This window comes from Sorex fumeus, unplaced genomic scaffold, assembly GCF_029834395.1.
Source record: "Sorex fumeus unplaced genomic scaffold, SorFum_2.1 ptg000037l, whole genome shotgun sequence".
In the NCBI taxonomy this organism is placed as follows: domain Eukaryota; kingdom Metazoa; phylum Chordata; class Mammalia; order Eulipotyphla; family Soricidae; genus Sorex; species Sorex fumeus.
Window position 1 is genome coordinate 8,290,618 of NW_026606094.1, and position 13,649 is coordinate 8,304,266.

At 41.5% G+C, this 13,649-nt stretch overlaps 1 pseudogene; it reads right to left on the reverse strand.

The window, feature by feature from the left end:
• Positions 1-1,571: 1,571 nt before the first annotated feature.
• Positions 1,572-6,758, reverse strand: LOC130027706 (uncharacterized; annotated as a pseudogene).
• Positions 6,759-13,649: the final 6,891 nt, after the last annotated feature.

A 13,649-nucleotide genomic window follows, 5' to 3' on the forward strand; every position in this document is an offset into this window, starting at 1 on the left:
CCCTCATCCCTTTGCTTTTCATTGCTCTTCTGACACGACCCCCACCTCACATAAACACTCTCAGGATATTTTCTATTTATATCTATACTCTGGGGATTTGTATCTAGGTATCCACACATTATTATCTTTTTCATTCAATTAATGCATCAGGATTTGCAATGTTATTTATAATTAAATTTTAGACAGACCATGTGCTAGTACCAATTCTGTCACCAGTGTCTTCTTCCCTCTTCCTGGGTTTTCAGATCCTGACCCAGACAACATACTTTTGCAGCATTGCACTTTGAAAACCACTTTTTTAAGCTGGATTGTAGAATTTTGATTCTTCTTTTCCATTTTTTGGACTCTGTGGTTTGGATATTTAGCCAGACTGGTCCTTTAAAACACGATGTACTCAAATCCACTTGACTCCTGTTACCCACAGCTTCTGGTTTATGTTTTTTCTTTGGCCGTGAATTCTTTCCTTCTCTTTCCTTCTCCCTATACCCTGGGTCTAAAGTTAGTGTAGGTGTCCTCCATTTCACACATTATACTCCTTAATCCAGGCATTCCACATATCATATATAAATGAGACCATTCTGTGTTTGTGTTTTCCCTTCTGGTTTATTGCATTAAACATAATAATTCTATTTCAATCTATGTGCAACAAATTGCATAAAATGATCTTTTCTTACAGCTGTGAAGTATTCAGTTAGTGGGCATGTGTTTGTGTGTGCGTGAATGCTTGTGTCGTGGTAGTTTCTGTGTGTGTGTATGTGTGTGTATCTGTATGGGAGTTTCAAGGTCCACTTCTCTATTGTTAAATAAACACCTCTAACTAGACTGTGTTTCACGTTACTAAAGAAAAAAGTTGCCATCAAATGGTTAGTTAAAAAATATTTACAAATATAAGCATATTTTTATAATTAATTATAAAGGTAGAAGAGTCTTCATATTCTTCAACTAAAGCAAAAAATAAGAAGCCAAGTACTTCAAAGAGAATTCCACGACTCTTAGGACAAGGAGAGTAGCCCCTGTAAAAATATGTTTATAATGAGTTCTGAACTTTACAAAAGAGATAGTCTTCCCAAATTCAGAATGCATTTGTCTAGATAACAGTAAATCTGAATCATAGTCATATATATCATTTTACCTTGACAATTAAGAAATGACAACTGAGTTTTTAGAATTCTATAAACCTACCTGGATATTAGCTCATCATCCCTAAATAAAATAGATTGTCAAAACCCAGTTCTATACATTTGTTGAAGACTTATCTAGACAGTAGAGAGAGGACTATCCACATGAGAAAGTCATTTGAGAAAAACTTCTAAAATTAGCCTCTGCTTCCTAATGGGCATTTTCCCAGGGACACACAAACTAATCTGGTAACCAGGCGACTGCTGGCAGAAACGCCTTTGGACTGTGAATTAAGCTATGTCCCCATGCTGCTCTGGGAGGAGAAGAGTGTTTGTCCCCCTGCTCTTCCTCCTTCAGTGGCAGCATGACGGCGGCCATCTTTCAGAGTTTATCAGACAGAGAGGTATGAGCTTGCAGAGAAGGGACACGTGAGGCATCTCAGGATCACTTGATCACTTGACTTCCCGTTAATCGTCAATTTGCTCAAGCGGGCGCCAGTAGCGTCTTCATTTGTCCCTGTCACGTGCTAGTGTGGCCAAATGGAGTCTGTTCACTCTAGGAACACGAAGAGCCTCAAACCGATCGTTCATGATCTTGATGAAGAAGTCTGACCATCTGGTAGGTGGAAGTCTGACCATCTGGTAGATGGGCGGCCACGTGGTCCTTTGACATCCTGTGGAATCCCCTCGGTAAAAGCTCTAGTCCAGCGGTTGTTTTTAAATCTCATTACGTGACCAGCCCATCTGATTTTTGACACATTGGCAAACGAGACAGCGTCTCTGATGCTTGATCATTGATGGAGGTCAGAACTCCGGATTTTTTCTCTCATTTGAGTGAAACGTGATATTCCAAGCATAGCTCTTTCAATTCCTCTTTGGGAGACCCGAATAGTGTTCTCATCCTGTTTGAGTAGGGCCCAGGTCTCTGAGGCATATATTAATGCAGGAAGAACAGTGGAATCAAAGAGATGTGACGAGAGTCAGAGTTTCTTCATCCTCTTAGCTATTTCTTCGACTCTCTTGAAAGCGATCCAAGCCACTCTCTTCCTCCTGCGCAGTTCGGGTGTCAGGTCATTTGTCATGTTGACTTCTCGACCTAGGTACACATAGCTATTGCATTTAGAGATGGTCGTTCCATTGAGAGCGAATGGGGCGTCAGGAACGAGGCCGTTTCTCATAAACATTGTCTGAGTGAAATTCAGCTGTAGTCCGACCTTTCCACACTGATGGTCGAAGTTGGCCAGCATTTGTGCCATTTGGCTAATGTTGAAGATGTCTGACTTCACACTACCTGTTTCAACACTACATCCACTACCCAAACGTCGCCACACTCCAGGACGCTTTCCGAACCCCCGCGGCCGCGAAGTAGCCACGTAACACATTATAAGACACTAAATACCCATCTTCCGGAATTGTTGTACCATATTTGATAGGGTTCAAATATGGTAACACCTACAAGGGTGATTAGAGGTCACCCCCAAAGCCTCTATCCCTCTCGGAAAGACTGGCAAGCTACCGAGAGTATTCCGCCCGCACAACAGAGCCTGGCAAGCTATCCGTTTTGTATTCGATATGCGAAAACCAGTAACTACAACTGGTCTCATTCACCTAACCCTGAAGGCTTCACTGACATGGCGGCACTGAGAAGGATGAGAAAGGAGAGGCCGACAAAATCTCAAGGCTGAACTAGGCTGCCACAATGAAGGAAGACAAAAATGATCGTCTGTACTTTCAATGCACATATGCTAGCATCAGATATATCCATCGAGGACCTGATGGTACAAGCGCGAATGATGAAGTACGACATCATTGGTCTGACTGAAACAAGAAGGCACAAATCTCACGATGCCGTTTTCAACACTGGAGAAGAATTGTTCCTTGGAACATGCGATAAAAGAGGGGTTGGAAGCGTCGGTGTCCTTGTCAACACAAACTTGGCCAAGAGTATTGATTCATTTGAATGCCTAACAAAGTGAATCGGATGTTTACATTTGAATAGATGTGGCTCACTGCCAGCAGTTTCTATCTTCGTTGTCTACGCACCAACATCTCATTATGATGAAAGAGAAATCGCGAAGTTCTACATGGAGCTGGAGAAGTTCTATAAAGAAGACCACACGTTCTACAAGATCATCGTGGGTGATTTTAATGCCAAGATAGGACCGAGAAGATCAGCTGAAGAACTTCACATCGGGACCCATGGCCTAGAATGGAATGATCAGGGTGAGAGACTGTCTGAGTTCATCATGTCGACCAAGACCATCCATGGTAACGCACAGTTCCAGAAGGCAGAATCTAAACGTTGGACATAGGATTCTACTGGTGGACGATTCCACAACAAAATAGACCAGATCATTTTCAATCGACGGTTTTGCCTGAACAATGTCGCTGTTGTCCCAAAATTTCTAACGGGATCGGACCACCATCTCCTTCGTGGAAAATTCTACTTCACAGAGCGGGGAGAAAGGTCTGCAAAGTTCAAAAAGAGAACTCCCAGAACGACCACCAACTGGGAACTCTTTGGCACTATTGCGGCAACATGGGAAGATGCCATTGTTGACAACATTGATGAGAAATACGATCGACTGGTTCAGCACCTCTATGAATGTGCGAGGAATGCCAAGATAGAGATAGCCACAAAAAAACGCCTGTCTTCGAAAACTCTTGAGCTAATTCGCTAGCGTGGTTTGGCACATGCCTCAGGCAAACGCAAGCTAATGTCTGAGCTCGCAAAGAAGTGTATACATGCGATCAAGGAAGACCTCAAAGAGAAAAGAGCAGTAGTACTAGTACATGCGGCAGAAGCTGGGAAAAGTATTTGTTACGCCCACCTCTCCCTCGCCAACTACAAGACCAAGATGACTGCCCTCCGACGTCCTGATGGATCCATCACATCCTCCAGAACGGCAATGGAGAAGATTATCCATGACTTCTACTCAAATCTCTTCGATAGCCATGTCCACTTGCCGACATACCAAATTGCACAGGATGAATATGTCGTTCCCTACGTTCTCTCTTCTGAAATCTGACACGCCATTTCATCGGTAAAGAAACAAACAGCACCCGGCCTAGACAAGGTCAGACCTGAACACCTGAAGAACCTGCCGTCAGTACTCATCAATACACTGGCTCGGCTCTTCACTCGCTACCTGTCTGAATGCAAGGTTCCGTCCCAATGGAAAACCAGCAGGACCGTACTACTGTTCAAGAAGGGAGACATCCATGACATTGGCAACTATCGCCAGATCTGCCTATTGTCTGTCATCTACAAGTTGTTCACTCGAGTCATCCTAAATAGGATTGGCAGAACACTGGATGAAGGACAACCATGCGAGCAAGCCAGGCTCCGCAAAGGATTCAGCACCATCGACCATATCCACACAATAACCAAGCTCATTGAGGTTTCTCGGGAGTTCAAGATGCCGCTCTGTTTGACATTCATTGATTTAAAGAAGGCCTTTGATTCTGTTGAGATGGAAGCGGTCATTGAAGCCCTAGCCAATCAGGGCATTCAAGCCCAATACATCAAGATCCTCTGTGAGCTGTATTGCAGATTCACTACCAGGATCTCACCATTCTACAAAGAAGTGATCGTTGATGATGTCAAGAGAGGGGTTCGGCAGGGTGACATCATTTCACCGAAACTCTTCAGTGCAACCCTCGAGAACATCATGAGACAACTGGAATGGGAAGGAATGGGAGTGAAGATAGATGGTCAACCATTACACCACCTCCGCTTTGCTGATGACATTGTTTTAATAACACCAAACATCAGCCAAGCGGCACAAATAATGGCCGACTTTGACCGTGAGTGTGGAAAGGTAGGACTACAGCTGAATCTTACGAAGACAATGTTTATGAGAAACAGCCTCGTTCCTGATGTCCCATTCGCTCTCAACGGAACGACCATCTCCGAATGCAATAGCTATGTCTACCTAGGTCGAGAAGTCAACATGACAAATGACCTAGCACCCGAGCTGTGCAAGAGGAAGAGAGCGGCTTGAAATGCCTTCAAAACGTCGAAGAAATAGCTAAGAGGACGAAGAACCTCCGGCTCCGGGCACATCTCTTTGATTCCACTGTTCTTCCTGCATTAACATATGCCTCAGAGACCTGGGCCCTACGCAAACAGGATGATAATGCTATTCAGGTCTCCCAATGAAGAATAGAAAGAGCTATGCTTGGAATATCACGTTTCACTCAAATGAGAGAAAAAATCCAGAGTTCCGACGTTCCTCGAAGATCAAGAATCAGGGAAGCTGTCTCATTTGCCAAGCTGTCAAAAATCAGATGGGCTGGTCACGTAATGAGATTTAAAGACGACCGCTGGACTAGAGCTGTTACTGACTGAATTCCATGGGATGTCAAAAGACCGCGTGGCCACCCACCTACCAGATGGTCAGACTTCTTTGTCAAGATCATGAACGATCGGTTTGAGGCTCTTCATATTCCCAGAGCGAACAGAAGCCATTGGGCTACACTAGCATGCGACAGGGACAAATGGAGACGTTACTGGTGCCCACTCAAGCAAATCGACGACTAATGGGAAGTTAAGTGATTAAGTGATTAAGTGGCTAATGCTTGGCGTTATTTAAACAATGTCATCAGCAAAGCGGAGGTGGTGTAGTTGCCGACCATCTATCTTCACTCCCATTCCTTCCCATTCCAGTCATCGCATGATGTTCTCGAGGGTGTCACTGAAGCGTTTCAGTGAAATTGTATCTCACTTCTGAACCCCTCTCTTGATATCAATGATTAATTCTTTGTAGAATGGTGAGATCCTGGTAGTGATTTCATAATACAGCTCATGGAGGATCTTGATGTATTGGGCTTGAATGCCCTGATTGGCTAGGGCTTCAGTGACCGCTTCCATCTCAACAGAATCAAAGGCCTCTTTAAATCAATGAAAATTAGACAGAGCGGCATCTTGAACTCCTGAGAAACCTCAATCAGCTTGGTGTTCATGTGGATATGGTCAATGGATTTGAATTCTTTGCAGAACCCGGCTTTCTCACATGGTTGTCCTTCATCTAGTGTTCTGCCAATACTATTTAGGATGACTCAAGTGAAAAACTTGCAGATGACAGACAATAGGCAGATCGGGCGATACTTGCCAATGTCATGGATGTCTCCCTTCTTGTACAGTAGTACAGTCCTGCTAGTTTTCCATTGGGACGGAACCTTGCATTCAAACAGGTAGTATGTGAAGAGCCGAGCCAGCGTATTGATGAGTACTGATGGCAGGTTCTTCAGGTGTTCAGGTCTGACCTTGTCTGCCAGGTGCTGTTAGTTTCTTTACTGATGAAATGGCGTGTCGGATTTCGGAAGCGAGAACTTTGGGAATGACATACCCATCCTGTGTAATTTGGTATGTAGGCAAGTAGACATGGCTATCGAAGAGATTTGAGTAGATGTCATAGATAACCTTCTCCATTGATGTTCTGGAGGATGTGATAGATCCATCAGGATGTTGGAGGTCAGTCATCTTGATCTTACAGTTGGCAAAGGACAGGCAGCATTACGAACACTTTTCCTGGTTTCTGCTGCATCTACCAACACTTATGCTCTTCTCTCTTTGAGGTCTTCCTTGATCCCATATCTGCACTACTTTGCGAGTTAGGACGTTCACTTGTGTTTGCCTGAGGCATGCGTGACACATTATAAGACACTAAATACCCAACTTCCTGCATTGCTGTACAATATATGATAGGTGCAAATATGGTAACAACTACGAGTGTGATTCAAGGTCGCCTCAAAAGCCTCAATTCCTCTCAGAAAGCCTGGCAAGCTACTGAGAGTATTTCGCCCACATGGCAGAGACTCGCAAGCTATCCGATGTGTATTCAATATGCCAAAACCAGTAATTACAATGGGTCTCTTTCACCTGACCCTGAAGGCTTCACCAATATGGTAGCATTGAGAAGGATGAGAAAGGAGAGGCCGATAAAATCTCAAGGCCGAACTCGGCTGCCACAACGAAGGAATACAAAAATGATCGTCTGTACTTTCAATGCACTTACGCTAGCATCAGATGCATCCATCGAGGATCTGATGGTACAAGCGCGAAAGATCAAGTACCACATCATTGGTCTGACCGAGACAAGAAGGCACCAATCTCATCATGCCGTTTTCGACACTGGAGAAGAATTGTTCCTTGGAACATGCGATAAAAGAGGTGTCGGGGGCGTCGGTGTCCTTGTCAAAACAAACTTGGCCATGAGCATCATTTCATTCAAATGCCTAACAACCCAAATCAGATGTTTACATTTGAATAGATGTGGCTCACTGCCAGCAGTTTCTATCTTCGTTGTCTACGCACCTACACCTAATTATGAAAAGGAAAATTTGAGAAATTCTACATGGAGCTGGAGAAGTTCTATAAAGAAGACCACACCTTCTATAAGATCATTGTGGGTGATTTTAATGCCAAGATAGGACTGAGAAGATCAGCTGAAAAACTTCACTTCGGGACCCATGGCCTAGAATGGAACGAACAGGGTGAGAGACTGTCTGAGTTCATCATGTCAACCAAGACCATCCATGGTAACTCACAGTTCCAGAAAGCCAAACCTAAACGTTCGACATGGGAGTCTCCCAGTGGACAATTTCACAACAAAATAGACCACATCATACTAAATTGATTGTTTTGCCTGACTGATGTTGCTGTTGTCCCAAAATTCCAAACGGGATCGGACCACTGTCTCCTTCATGCAAAATTCTACTTCACAGAGTGGGGAAAAAGGGCTGCAAAGTTTAAAAATTGAACTCCCAGAATGACCACCAACTGGGAGCTCTTTGGCACTATTGCAGCAACATGGGAAGATGCCATTGTTGACAAAATTAATGAGGAATACATTTGACTGGTTCAGCACCTCCATGATTGTGCATCTCGGAATGAGGGGCAGAATCAGCCCTTCCCCTCGCCCAGACCAGACCCTGAGTTGCTGCCCATGAAGACCTCCTCCACTCTCGAACAGCCATGATCCCAGAGGCACAAAAATAAATCTGGGAACCCAGCAGCTTCTGGCAGAAATCCTTCTGGACTTAATTACTAAAATACCAGAAACCTGAAATCGTGTGGCTATGTGACATTATATGCTCTTCATTATCAGTAATGGAAAACAAATTACCTAATGATGCCTTTATGGCAGGTCTGCTAGTTCAGGGAAAATTCCAAATAATAATAGTGGGTGAATTGTGAAAAATTGAATGTAATTAAAGGAAAGAGAGAGTAAATTGAAGGTCATCTGCCACACAGGCAGGGGGAGGGGTGGGATGGGGAGAATACCGCTGTGGGTAGGGCATTTGCCTTACAAGCGGTCAACATGGCCGACCTGAGTTCGATTCCTCCGCCCCTCTCGGAGAGCCCGGCAAGCTACCGAGAGTATCTCGCCCGCATGGCAGAGCCTGGCAAGCTACCCGTGACATATTCGATATGCCAAACACAGTAGCAACAAGTCCTACAATGGAGACGTTACTGGGTCCGCTCTAGCAAATCGATGACCATTGTATAACCAAGACTTAAACCTCAAAGCGTTGTAACTGATCTCATGGTGATTCAATAAAACATTTTTAAAAAATTAAAAAAATGAAAATTAGAATAATCAACCACTAATGATGAAAATAAGTTTTGTCACTGAATTAAGAATAATTTGTGCTATACAATGGAGTACTATGTAGCTCTTAGAAAAGATGAAGTCATGAAATTTACATACAAGTGGTACAATATGGAAAGTATCATGCTAAGCGAAATGAGTCAGAAAGAGAGGGATAGACATAGAAAGATTGCATTCATCTGGGGGATATAAAGTAACAAAATATGAGATTAATACCCAAGAATAGCTGAGATCAACACCAGGAGGATTACTCCATAGCTTAGAGGCCAGCCGGGTATTCTAGGGGAAAGGGCAGTTCAGATAGAGAAGGGAGCACCAAATGAAGGGTGTTTGGAGGATCCTCCCAGGAGGGAAGATGCATGTTGAAGGTAGACTATGGACTGAACATGTTTGCCACTCAATGCCTCTTTTGCAGACCACAACACTCAATAGGAGAAAGAGAACAGAAGGGAATGCCCTGCCAAAGAGGCAGGGTGGGATGGGGGGCATGGGGGGAGGGATGTTATCCATGGTGGTGGAAAATGGGCACTGGTGGAGGGATGGGTATTTGATCATTGTATAACCGAAACCCAAGCAGAAAAATTTGTAAATCTACAACTGTACTTCATGGTGTTTCACTAATAAAAAAATGTCTATATTAAAAGATGGAATGGAAAATAAAAAATTAAAAAAAGAATAATTTGTGGCATTTTATATTATGAAGGCATACTGGGTTGTGAATTATTATTTAGATTTTCCAAATGAACAAGAGTACATATCAAAAAATCATATTTGTCACCTGACAAATGCTAGAATAAATCAGTTCTAATTAATTCTAAGAAAATATCTCTCTATAATGCCCTGTACTGGACAGATTATGACAATAAGGTGATAAAATTAGAAAGAATTGGTACATTTACTCAGATGGAAGTTTTAATATTTTGAATTTGAGTAAATTTTTTGGGAAAAAGGGTAATATTTTCTTTTTATAAATAAAAAAATGACTGTCTTTTAACTGCTCTTGTTCATTGATTTGCTGGATCAGGCCCAGTAACGTTGTGAGACTTGTTATTGTGTTTGGCATATTGAATATATAAGTCACGGGTAGCTTACCAGGCTTTGCTGTGGGGGCGAGACACTCTCGGTAGCTTGCTGGGCTTTCTGAGGGGAGCAGAAGAATTGAACTCGGGTGAGCCATGTTGGCTGCGTGCAAGGCAAATACCCTACCCACTGTGCTATCACTCCAGCCCATAAAATAATTTAAATATGAATATTATAGATTATTTTATAAATATAAAATAATAAATATTATAGATAACATTTTTTGACTATTCAAGTAAAGCAGTTTATCTTTCAATTTTCATACTGCTATTAACTGAAATTTTTCTTCTAAAATGAGCTCAAATTCTTAAATTTTTCAAATTATGCATTAACTTCAACTCCAGAAAAATTGTGTTCTCCTGAATATTTGGCAGTATTGGCTTTCAAAAACTGTATCATAATGGTTGCCAACTTTCAAGCTTTTCAGTCATTCATAATTTTTGCTACAGTTTCTTAGACATGATTAGACATGTTATATGACAAGTTATATATCTTATTTTGATCAGGAGTAGGGAATTGCATTATAATATATTTATTAACAATATATGTCTCAAAAAGTAATACCATAAAATAAGAAGATCTTTAACTAAAGACACAGAATCTCTAATAAAATATAAGACCAAAAGTATAGTATGATGGAGATGATTTATATATACAAATATTTTATTTCTTGATGATTCATATTCTATGATAATAATGATCAGCCTGAAGAATTAAAATATAGATTTATTGCATACCTTTCTCAACAAACTTTAAGAAAATTTTGGAGCTGTGTGGAGTTATTTTTTATTAGTGAATCACCATGAAGTACAATTACAGAGTTAGAAAACTTCGGTGCTTGCATTCCAGTGACACAATGATAGAATACTCATTCATCCACCAGTGCCCATTCTCCACCACCAATGATCCCAGTATCCCTCCAACCACCCCCACCCCATCAATACCACAACACACTCCACTTCTTGGCAGGACATTCCCTTTTGTTCTGTCATTTTGGGTGTTGTGGTTTGCAATAGAGTTATAGTGTTCGGCTTTAGTCTACTTTCTGCAGCTATTAGAAAAGATAAAGTCATGAAATTGGCATGTAAGTGTATTAACATGGAAAGTATCATACCAAATAAAATGAGTAAGAAAGACAGCGACAGACATAAAACGATTGTACTCATCTGTGGAAGAGAATAACACTCAAGAATGGTGGAGATAAGTACCAGGAGGTTTGCTCCACAGCTTGGAAGCTGGCATCCAATGCTGGGATAGAAAAGGGAACATTAAGAAAAGGGTGTTTAGAGGGACCACTCAGAATGGAAGATGTATGCTGTGTGGAGCTTTTAATACCTAAACTGTATTTTTCATGAAAGAACCATATGCCACAGGTCTGAATACAAAAAAATTTTGCAAGGCCTCTGTAACAAACTGAGAAGGAATGTTTAGAAGTGCAACACAAACTATGTAAAATTTCACTTTCATATTCTATGCATTGTGCTGTACAACAAGTGGAATCTGGTTTATTTGAAAACTATGGGGAAACGTGTTGCTCTTGTTGCTTCAGTTGGATAACTCTAGACTCTATACTTTTAATCTTTTAACTCAGTATCTATCTATCTATCTATCTATCTATCTATCTATCTGGAGGTAAGATGGTGCCTACACTGCCCAAACCCCTCCGACTCTCCCAAACCCAGTTCACCGTCTCTCCTTTGACAGTGGGCAGCTCAGCACACCAGGCATGGAACTCTGCGCAAATCCTGCTAGAACTCTACATGTGATCCCTGCTGGAACTGTACATGGGATTCCTGCTGGACGTCACTGGCTGTTTTGCAATATTAAGGCAGAATGGCGTCTGTGGGGCACAGAGAAACCGCGTCCGCATCGACAGAATTGCTGGCTGCCCCAGCTGGGTAAGTCGCAGTGCTGTTAAACATGGAGCCCTAATTTATACTCCAAAAAGAAAGAATACACATTCTTCTCCAGTGCACACAGAACTTTTTCCAAAATAGACCATTTGCTAGGACACAAAACATACCTCAATAGAATCAGGAAGAGAGAAATTGTATCAGCCATCTTTTCAGACCATGATGCACTAAGGATAGAAGTGAATCACACACAGACATGGAGAACCAAATCAAACACCTGAAATTTTAAAAACTCAATGCTGAACAACAAATGGGTTAGGAATGAAGTCAAGGACGAAATCAAAAGATACCTGGAAACAAATGAGAATGAAGACAAGAGCTACCAGAACCTATGGGATGCAGCAAAAGCCATATCAAGGGGAAAATTTATAGCTCTGCAAGCACATCTTAGGTCTGTAGAAAGGATGCACATAAACAACTTGACCTCACAACTCAAGACCTTAGAAAACGATCAACAGAAAGAGATCATAAAACTTAGAGCAGAAATCAATGACATGGAAACCAAAGAAACAATCCGAAAGATCAATGGAACTAAGAGCTGGTTCTTCGAGAAAATAAACAAGATAGATAAACCACTAGCAACACTCACAAAGAAACAGAGAGAGAGAACCCTAATAAACCGAATCAGAAATGAGAAGGGGGATATCACAATAGAAACCAAAGAAATTCAAAAGATCATCAGAGACTACTTTGAAAGTCTGTATGTCACGAAACAAGAGAACCTAGAAAAAATGGACAAATTCCTGGACTACTATAATCTCCCAAAGCTGAATAAAAAAGATCTGGAGAATATGAATAGACCTATTAACATCAACGAAATCGAAACTGTAATCAAAAGTCTTCCCAAAAACAAAAGCCCAGGTCCAGATGGATTCACTAGCGAATTTTTCCAAACATTTAAAGAGGACCTACTGCCAGTCCTTCTCAAGCTTTTTCAGGAAATTGAAAAAAAATAGAAACTCTCCCAAACAGATTCTATGAAGCCCATATCTCGCTAATACCAAAAGGATACAAAGACACCATGAGAAATGAAAACTACAGGCCGATATTCCTGATGAACACAGATGCGAAGATTCTCAACAAAATACTAGCCAATAGAATTCAACAAGTCATCAAAAAGATCGTACATCATGACCAAGTGTGATTCAACTCAGGGATGCAAGTATGGTTCAACATTCGGAAATCAATCAACATAATCCATCATATCAACAATAGAAAGGATAAAAATCATATGATCATATCAATAGATGCAGAGAAAGCATTTGACAAGATCCAGCACCCATTTATGATGAAAACCCTAGCCAAAATGGGGATAGAAGGGACATTCCTCAATATAGTTAAAGCCATCTACCACAAACCTACAGCACGCATCATCCTCAATGGGGAAAAACTGAGAGCCTTCCCTCTAAGATCAAGGACGAGACAAGGATGCCCACTCTCTCCACTGCTGATCCATATAGTACTGGAAGTACTTGCAATAGCGATTAGGCAAGAAAAAGATATTAGGGGCATCCAGGTAGGAAAGGAAGAAATCAAGCTCTCACTATTCGCAGATGATATGATACTAAGAGAATCCTAAAACCACTACCAAGAAACTTCTACAAACAATAGGCTTATATAGTAAAGTGGCAGGCTATAAAATGAATACCCAAAAGTTCATGGCTTTCCTATATGCAAATAGTGAAAGAGAAGGAAGTGACATGAAGAAAACAATCCCGTTTACAATTGTGCCCCAGAAAATCAAGTACCTAGGAATCAGCTTAACTAAGGAAGTAAAGGATCTGTACAAAGAAAACTACAAAAAGCTACTTCAGGAAATAAAAGAGGATACGAGGAAATGGAAAAATATCCCCTGTTCTTGGATCGGGAGAATTAACATTGTCAAATGGCAATACATCCAAAAGCACTGTATAAATTCAACA